The 9,691-nt window shown below is 27.6% G+C and overlaps 1 pseudogene; it reads right to left on the bottom strand.

Annotated features, from left to right (window-relative positions):
• Window positions 1–5,310: 5,310 nt before the first annotated feature.
• LOC111280800 (putative UPF0481 protein At3g02645 pseudogene) lies at window positions 5,311–7,243 on the bottom strand (annotated as a pseudogene).
• Window positions 7,244–9,691: the final 2,448 nt, after the last annotated feature.

Below are 9,691 nucleotides of genomic sequence, written 5' to 3'. Positions count from 1 at the left end.
GTATAAAGAGAAATTATAAAAAAAAAAAAAATACATTCACAATAATATACAAACCTAAAATTTGTAAAATGCAAACTCCATTTAACATAAAAATATATAACAACAAAATGATTCCAAGAAAACCAAAAAAAAAAACCTACCTTTACTTAAACAACAAATATAATCACAGATTTTACTTAAACACACCAAAAAGAAAAAAAAAAAAAAGCTAACAATCACGAACCAAGAAGGCTCTCTTTGATGGCAAACTTACACTCTTTGAAGCAGCAATGAAAATCCAAAAATAAAAACTTCAAAATTAAAGTTCAAACATACCTTGAAATCAAAACACAGCAATTAAATATAAAAGAAAAAAAAATACCTATAAGCAGTGAAAGAAGTTTCTGCTATTTCGTCTAAGTAAAACACCCCACTTATTTGACAGAAATGACAAAAAAAAACTCTAAAAAACCCAAATAAAAAAAAAGTACATGTGGCAAATAAATATCCCTTAAGGGATACTTTTTATAGAGGGTATGTTGATGACCCTTATGGAAGACTTTTGTATAGAATAAATTAATAAAATATTAATTCCCATGTTGCTTTATTTGTTTTTAATAATAGTAGTAGTAATAATCTGATGGTTTTTTTCTTTTCTTTTAATCTGATGGGGTTGTTGAGAGATGAAAAGAAGAGTGGAAAAATGCACCACCATCTGTATATCTATTCGAACTCATCTTATGATAACAAGGTTTCATAACATAATATATATACATATATAAGCGTAAGCAACCGTTTGTACTTAACATTTATTACCTATTGCTGTCGAACTACTTGTGCCTCTAAAGCTATGAAACAACCTCCTAGGAAACAAGCAACGTTGGATGACGCTGTTGCTCTTTCTAAAACCAAACGTGGCAACTCGTTCCTTCTTCTAATCGAACAATTGTAAGCTGCAAATGGATTTCCCGGGTTAAACGAATCTCAAATGGTACAATTTCTAGGTATAAAGCTAGATTTATTGCTAAAGGTTTTAACCAAAGGATTGGTTTAGACTACTTTGAAACCATTTGCCATGTCATTAAACCAGTTACAATTCCATTGGTTTTATGTACAGCAGTAACTAATGGATGGCCTCTTAATCAATTGGATGTAAACAATGCTTTTTTGTAAGGGTGATTTGTTAGAAGAATTCTTTATGAAGTATCCTCCAGTTTTTGCGGACAGAGACAACCGTCATTATATATGTTTGTAAACTGAAGAAAGCAATTTATAGTCATAAACAAGCTCCGAGAGCCTGGTACAAAGCTCTTAGCTCCTTTATATGGTCTTATGGGTACACTAAATCTATTTTTAACACATCCTTATTTACTTTCGTAAAAGATAGAATTCTAACTTATATGCTTATTTATGCAGATGATATTATCAATACTAGCAGCAACAACAGCAGCTTCCTCTCGACTTTTCTGGTAGCATTGCCTTTTAGATTCTCTATCAAGGATCTTGGCAATCTAAATTATTTTCTTCGCTTAGAGGTTCTCTTTACATTTGTAAGGTTGTTTCTTTTTCAACATAAATATATAGCAGAAATTCTTGACAGAACAAACATGACCGGAGCTAAAGAGTTAGTTACTCCTCAATCTACCTTACTCTTTTTAAAGTTGTATGATGGCTCTCCAGTTGTCAATTAAAAACACTTTAGGAAAATTGTTGGGGCTTTACAACGCCTATGTCTAACTAGATAAGACATAAGCTTTGTAGCCAATAAGCTATCTCAGTTTATGCATAAACTAACTCAGATTCACTTTACAGCATTGAAAAGAGTACTGAGATACTTAAAGGTATTTTGTTCCATGGCTTGTTTATTGAAAAGGCTCTTCCTTTTCAACTTTTAGTGTTTAAAGATTCTTAAAGGACTAGCAAGTTTGATAACATTACCTCTAACACAGCATATCTAATATATCTTTGAGGAGCTCCTTTATCTTGGAGCTCTAAGAAAAAAAAAAAAAAAACAGTAGCTAGATCCTTTATTGAAGCTTAGTTTTGAGCCGTGGCAACTGTTGCTTCTGAGTTTTTATGGATGTAGTGCTGATTGGTTGAGCTTCATTTCTTTTATTATTTCTTCTAAATCAGCAGTATACTGTGATAACTTATTTGCTTCCATTACCAGTAGAAATCCAGTTTTTCACTTCAAGATGAACATTTAGGCTCCGTGTGTTTTGTTAAAATTGTCTTTCAGAAATTTTTTAAAAAGTAAAGATTTTATATTATTTGGATTAGCAAAAAATATTTTCTTTTTTTTTATTATTTTATAAATTATTATTTTTTCAAATAATATTAATATAACTATTAAAATATTAAAAATTATTTCTTATTAAAGTATCTTGCAATTATTTATTATTAAAATTATTAATATTTAAGAATAATTTTATTTTAATAGTAAATATTTAATATTAAAATATGATATTAATATAAAAATACTTAAAATAAAACTATTTATTATTCGTTATATTAATATTTTAAAATATTTAAAATAATTTACTATTCTTAAAATATTATTTTATTAATATTAAAATAATAATATTTATTATTAAAATATTTATACTATTAAAATATTTATATTTTATATTGAAAGTATCTATTATTAAATCATAACAAAAAATATATATTTATATTGATTATTAAAATAATAATATAAATACCTTAAAAATAAACATATAAAATTATATTCTTTAAACTAAAAATAATAAGAAATTATAAAAAATACTCATATTAAGAAAATAATATTATTATATTATTTAACAGTAACTATTAAAATAATAATAGTATTATTATTAATTATTATTTATTGTTAAAATAATAATATAATACTATTTATTATTGACATACTAAAAATATTTATGCTTAATAATATACAAAATAAAAATATTTAAAATTGAATTATCAAAAGACTTTTAATTTTAATATTTAATATGTTTAACTAAAATTAAATAAAATGTTTTAATTGACGTAATAATATTTTAAGTCAAATCAAATTAAATTCGAACTTAAAATATTATGTTCAAAGTCTTACTTGAAAAAAATTATAAAAATATTTAAAATTAAAATATTAAAAAACTTTTAATATTAATATTTTAATTTTTTAAGTAAAATTAAAGAAAATATTATTTATTAATATAATAATATTCTGGGTCGGGTAAAATTAAATTTTAACTTTAAAAAATCAAGCATAAGGTCCGACTTGAATAAAATTACGCTTAAATACATTAATAAGTAGTTATACTCATAAAGAACTCTTTTTTCCAAAATTATCTTTCATTTTTCAAAAGGATAAGATAATTTTCAAAAAAATTATCTTATTTTCTGTTGACGAATAAGTTATTTTCAATTAACTAATCAATTTCTGTTAAACAAATATTTAAAAATATAAAAATTATTTTTTAAAAGTTATTTTTATGAAACAAACGTAACCTCACTTTTCGATTACTTCTCTGCTCAAGAAAAACTTTCTCAAAATTAATTGACTGTCCAGCACATATCCACTGTTGATCCGCTAGTAAATGTGTTAACAAAGCCCTTGTCCAATGCTTGCTTACAATATATCATTTACAAGATTGATGTACTAAATGGTTCCACCATCCGAGGAATATTGAAGGGAATTTTGAATTTAGTTTTACTGATTTATCTGACTTAGTCTTAAATTAACATTGTTTATCATGTAAATTCATCAGCTTTACACTATTTTTTTTTTAATAAAAAGCTTTACACTAGTTTGATTAGGTTATAAGTATCACTTAATCTTGTTCATCATGTAAAATTATCAGATTTACACTAATTTAATTAGGATTATACTTATCACTTACCCCTTAGACATTTGTATAAATATATTACATAACTCAATAAAATTAAAGAGCTTTTCAAGTATAACTTCTCTTGTATTTCATTATTTCTCATATGCATATCATTGCAAGGAATAATGGTATAATAAGTTAATTAAAGAGTATCTCCTTTTAAGCTTCCTCTTTACTCGTGAAAGGAAAACCTTGGCAACCATTGATCTGCTTTATTGATTTCCAATTCCTCAAACAAAAATTCTCACCATATATCAGTACTAAATCAAAAGTCTGTCAAATGCGTGTATTTTTGCAATAGAAGTCAAACGCAAAAGATGCATCACTTGTCTCTACTGTCAAATGCTTGTCTTTTTGTAATAGAAGTCAAATGCAAAGGATGTATCACTTGTCTCGACTGTCAAATGCGTGTATGTATGCAAAAGATATATCACTAGTCTCTATCTTTGATTTCCGTTCAGTCTTCATTCATCTGTTAAACGTGCTTAGTTGCTTGAAGTTAACGTCAATGTTTTATAGTAAAACTTCTACAGTTGACATTTAATTGACTTTTTTCTTTTATTACATCAACTTATGATAACAACCAAAGGATTTTCTTTTTGGTACTAACAAAGTTAAGATCCTTTCATTGACACTAGTAGAATTAAACAAGAGTTTGCAAAAATTACTCGTAATTAAGTTAGAAGTTTAACTTAATAATAATTAAATTTGAAATTTAATTCAATTTATTTATATAATTATTTTTAATAATTATTTATAATTTTAAAATTTAAATATCAACACTTATAACATTTTTCTCTATTTCTTTAGGTTAGGGGCCACTTTTGGGCTATATTCATAGCAATTAGGATCAAGGAGTTGCTAGGAAATTACACTGTTTTAAGTTGATTAAAACAAATCATCTAAGCATGTTGGCTTTTTCACATGTCCAAGAAGCTCCCATTTGAAGAAATACTTAATATGATTAATTTGTTTTAAATTAAATACTTAATAAGGTATAAATTTTATCCTCCATTTGAAGAAAGGAAATAAAGGAATAAGGAAAGAAATTTTTTAATTTAATGATTGGTATGTACTATTTTTTAACTCAATCATTAAATTAAAATATTTTCTTTCCTTTCGTTTCCTTTTCTTTTTCTTTCCGAACGAAGCCTGAAGGTTGATTGTTGTTGTTTGTTATCTCTTATTAAACATGTCCACACGTTAGACATGCTTGTTCCAACTGTTAATTAGATTGAGCTTCTATGTTAGAGAACTTTGTGCTATTTTTTTAGATTAGAGTTGTCTTGTATTCAAGTTGAATGATCTCTTAACTAATGATTATTTTGTTTTATATTGTATGTTTAATTAAAAACCATAATATTTATCACACACAAATATTTATGCAATAAAGCCAGAAAATCAAAACATTCAATTCATGTAATTTCTAGGAAATAGGTGAGAAATTAACATTCATTCTTTCAAACAAGACAATAATCAATCAATGAAACCTCATTTGACCATTAAGAATCTAGCATACATAGAATACATTTTTTCGAATCCAATTTGTCTCGTTACAAGCTAGAAAGGATCAATCAATCAATGGAACCAACGATTGTCTGTCATAAAACTAGTTTGCTATACATGAAAATGCACCAAAGTATATAGGTCAGTCAGAGGGTTGGATTTGATGAAAGACTTTGGAACAGCTATAAACCGAGCAAAAGGACTGAAATGTCACCAAGAACAGGAGCATAATTGTGGCCAGCATTGTGAGAAACTGCCAGGAACCATACACATTCTGCTTAAAGAAGTTTGTGAGTTTAACATTCCATCTGCAATTGTGATACTTGTTGACATCTTCAATCACTTTATCTAAGAAAGGAACTTTGGTCAGTCTGATGGATTTGTTCATCCCATTCCACAAGTCTGCAGCCTCTTTGTCACTCTTCAAATGGTTCTGAATGATGCCCCTTTCTCTTAGCAATTTGACATCCTCCTCAGTGTCAATAATTCCATTCATTAATTCAGTATAGCGAGTAAAAACCAAAGGACCTGACGCATTCGATGTTTCATATGCCACCAGGTTCCTCATGACAACTTCCGTGTTAATGTCTAAGCAGAAGACAGGGAGATATAATGTAACAGTCTTGACATCAAAACTGATAGTTGAAATGTTACCATTGGTGGGCAAAATGCGGAGACCAGCTTTTGAAAGGTCAGCTACGGAAGGAATTGCTATCTCCTCTGCCCGAGGGGTTTCGTGGATGCTGAAATTGCTTGCACCTGGTTTAGTTTTTTCTTCCTTCTCTTTTAGGAAACACAAATACTCGATTGGTTTTCTCAAGATTGAAAATCCAGGGAGGTTAGAGAGGATTTTCCAGGGCAATTTAAGTATGATTCTAACAGGTCTCGACTGTAGAGTTGCTTTGATGAGCCGTGCGGGGGCACTGTTCATCTTTGAGAGCATCTCCCCTATCTTTCTAAAAAGCTGCTTCACATATAGACTTGAGTCCACAGAACTGCTTTCCTTTTCTTCTATGGGTTCTTTTTGTTCCTCCGGTTGGACAACTGATTCAGACGGTGATTCTTCCACTTTCGGTACTATCATGTGGTACAGAAAGTCTAGAACGTGAGGACGCTTGGAAATTACAATCTTTGGCATGTTCTCCATCGTTTTGAAAGGGGAGAGCTCTTGACATAATCCCATTAACATCGAAAGTAAAACACCATCAGCTGCTTCCAACGATGAATATTGGATTTCTAGCACCTCTCGCATTACAAACAATGGAATCTGATTCTCAAGCATCACAATGTCTCTGAGAATCGAATGGTGAGCTGATTTTGTTCCTGCATAATCAATCAAATGGGACATTCTGGAGCAAACTTTTGATATAGTCCTTTCATGGAAAACATAGATTTGAAGAAACTCAAGCAAGAACGAAGCACTAATGGCCATCATCCAAGATAAAGTTTCAGAATTGATATCTAAGTACTTGTGATAGCAAGCTCGAATTCTTGGCTCAAGCTTTTCCAGTTGTTCAACAAGGTTTTGAAATGCAAGACACCGCAATTGCTTTTGGGTTCTTTTTGCTGCAGCCAGCTTGTATCTCTCCATCTCATATAGTTCCGGACGCCAATAATGGTAAGGACTGAGAGCAAGCTGTTGTGGGGTGTAACTATCAGGACTACTAGAAATAAGAACTTTGGGAACACTGAAGATTGAGACAGGAACTTCAATATCATCTTCAAGCTCTTCATCAAGGGATCTACGGATGCAGATCACCCATTGACATTCATCAAATTTTGAATCGAAATTGGAGGACACCGTTGTCAGGAGAGAAAAAGGCATGTCCAATTTTATGTTATTTCTTTGCTTTTCTTTTCTTTGGCTATGGGGATGTTGTATTTGGAGAAGCTTTGGTGCCTTTTGGGATTGTGAGAGTGAGGGTTTTATAGGATCAATCAAAGCGCATAAACTTTTACTAGTCAAAAGCAACTAGTAAGAAATGTGTTTATCATGTTTAACAAAATGTTTTGCATCAGTGTCCGAGACTTGCACGTCATTTCCACGGCTCTCGTTCTTTTCAACTGGGCATGTCCTTTAGTAACTATAAATTTATACGTGTACATTTTATATTGGCCTAGAGAACCTAGTAATTGATGGTGATGTAAAACGTTGGTGATTTTTTATTTATTATTATTATTGAAATTTTCACCAGAAACATCCAGCGATGATCGTCATCGATCTGGCCAGACCTAGTAGCTCTCTTTCCTTTTTAAAATTCAAGGTTAGGCCTCTCACTTTTAAATATTATATAAAAATTATAACAAAATATAAATTAAAATTTTAAATAAAAAAATAGAATATAAATTTTATAAAAATTAAAAAATATGTTTTGTATTTGATTTATCAATATAAATTATAAGATAATAATTTGATTATTATTTTGTTAATAAAATAAATAAAATTTTAAAATTTAAAATATATTTTGGAATTCAAATTAAATAAAATATATTTATTCATAAAAAAAAAATTTAACCAAGCCAAGCTGTGTGAAGTTCGGACTTCAAAGTCTATGCTCGGTCCCTGTTCACGGGCCTAAGCAGGTACCGAACTCTTGCACGTTTCTACTTTCCCCCTGCCACCGTACGATTAAGATTTTCTTTTAATATAGGATTTTCTAATTTCACACAAATTTTGGGATTCTTAATATTGAATATTTAATTTTTATAAAAATATATAAATATATAAATTTATATTTATTTTAATAAAGTTATCTATTTATTTAAATGATTTCATGGAGGAATAAGGCCAACGGCTAATAAGAAGTTATATGCACCAACAAAAACAACTTGAAATAAATTAATTTGACATATGACATATTTTATGGTTATTAATTGCATTTTAAAATAAATAGAAGTGAAAACATTGTTATTTTTTTACCTAATTATTGTCGCTATTTTCAAATTTTAACACTACTTAGGTATTATTGGATTTTTCTCAAAAAAAATTATTGGATTGGATTGCGAATTGCCTGTAAATTGAGAAAAATATAATTATGTATCGTATGTCATCTAAATGATGTTAACAATCTTATAGGGGAAGAGAGTTTTTTTAGTTTGTTTTTATTACTATATATCAATACCATAAATACTTAATATTCCCTCTATCCTTTTTTTTTTTTTGAGATATCTCAAAATTATATCTTATTTTCTTTTTTGAATATTTAAAACTCTTACTTTTTATATTTTAAAATTACTTTTTATTATTTTTTTACTCTTTGACATTAAAAATAATGGAATTTTAATTTTATAAAAAAATTTTAAATTTTAATATTAAACACATTAAAGTCAATTTTTTTTTTTTATTTCGTAAAAGTCAATATATGACAAACATTTTAAGACAAAGGAAGTATTTGAATTTCATGCACCTAAGCATTTGATTGAAAGCTTACAAGATATTATTTTTTTAAGAATAATTACATAAACTAATTGAATTAAGTTCCTGATTTGCATTTAATTGAATTTTAGATCAATTTCTTTAATTAAAGGATTCAAATATTCCTTTCCCCAAAATTATACATTATCAAGAAAAAACATTTGATTCTTACAAACATATCCATTTTTGTAGATAAATCCATATGACTCAAACATTAATTAATTTCCATAGTTTGAAATTGTGTATAGACATTAATTATATACATTATATACATGTGAAATATATTTGAATTGAACTTAAACTTTAATTTAATTAGTTTATTTAATTATATTTAAAAAGTGATATCTAACATATATGAAATTCAAATTTTAATATCTATAACCCTTCTTATATTCTTAAATTATGAACTCGTTCATAAATATATATATATATATATTTGAACCAAACAGTTAAACAATTTCACCATTGTAATTAATTTTATATATAGTTATTGAATAAAGATTTATATATGCTCTCCGTGGCCATGTACAAAAGATGTATATAAAGAGTTGTGTTTGGGCAAACATAAGTTTATTGAGCAAGCAAAATTATATGTACATAATTAAGTCATTGTGTGTTAAATTTAAAATTTAGTTCAATTAATTCATATAATTATAATTAAAAAATAATATATAATAAATTTAAAGTTTAAATTTTAACATTTATAATTTTTATTTCTTCATTTTATTTTGCAAATTTATTTTGATAAAAAAAAAAAGCAATTAAGTGTCAAAAGAAAATTCCTAGATTTTGACAAATGAAGAGTGTACTACATGAGTAAAGTATATAAGCAAAAGAGAATCTAATTACATCCAAAAAGACAAGTTACATATTGGGTTAATTGACTGTAGGACAAAACAAAAATTCATTTTTAATTTGCCTAAACATGCTTTGGACGTGG

Source organism: Durio zibethinus, chromosome 28, assembly GCF_047325235.1.
Source record: "Durio zibethinus cultivar Kanyao isolate XHJ-2024 chromosome 28, ASM4732523v1, whole genome shotgun sequence".
NCBI lineage: Eukaryota > Viridiplantae > Streptophyta > Magnoliopsida > Malvales > Malvaceae > Durio > Durio zibethinus.
The sequence above is the reverse complement of the archived record's forward strand: the minus strand, read 5'-3'. Positions and strand labels throughout refer to the sequence as shown.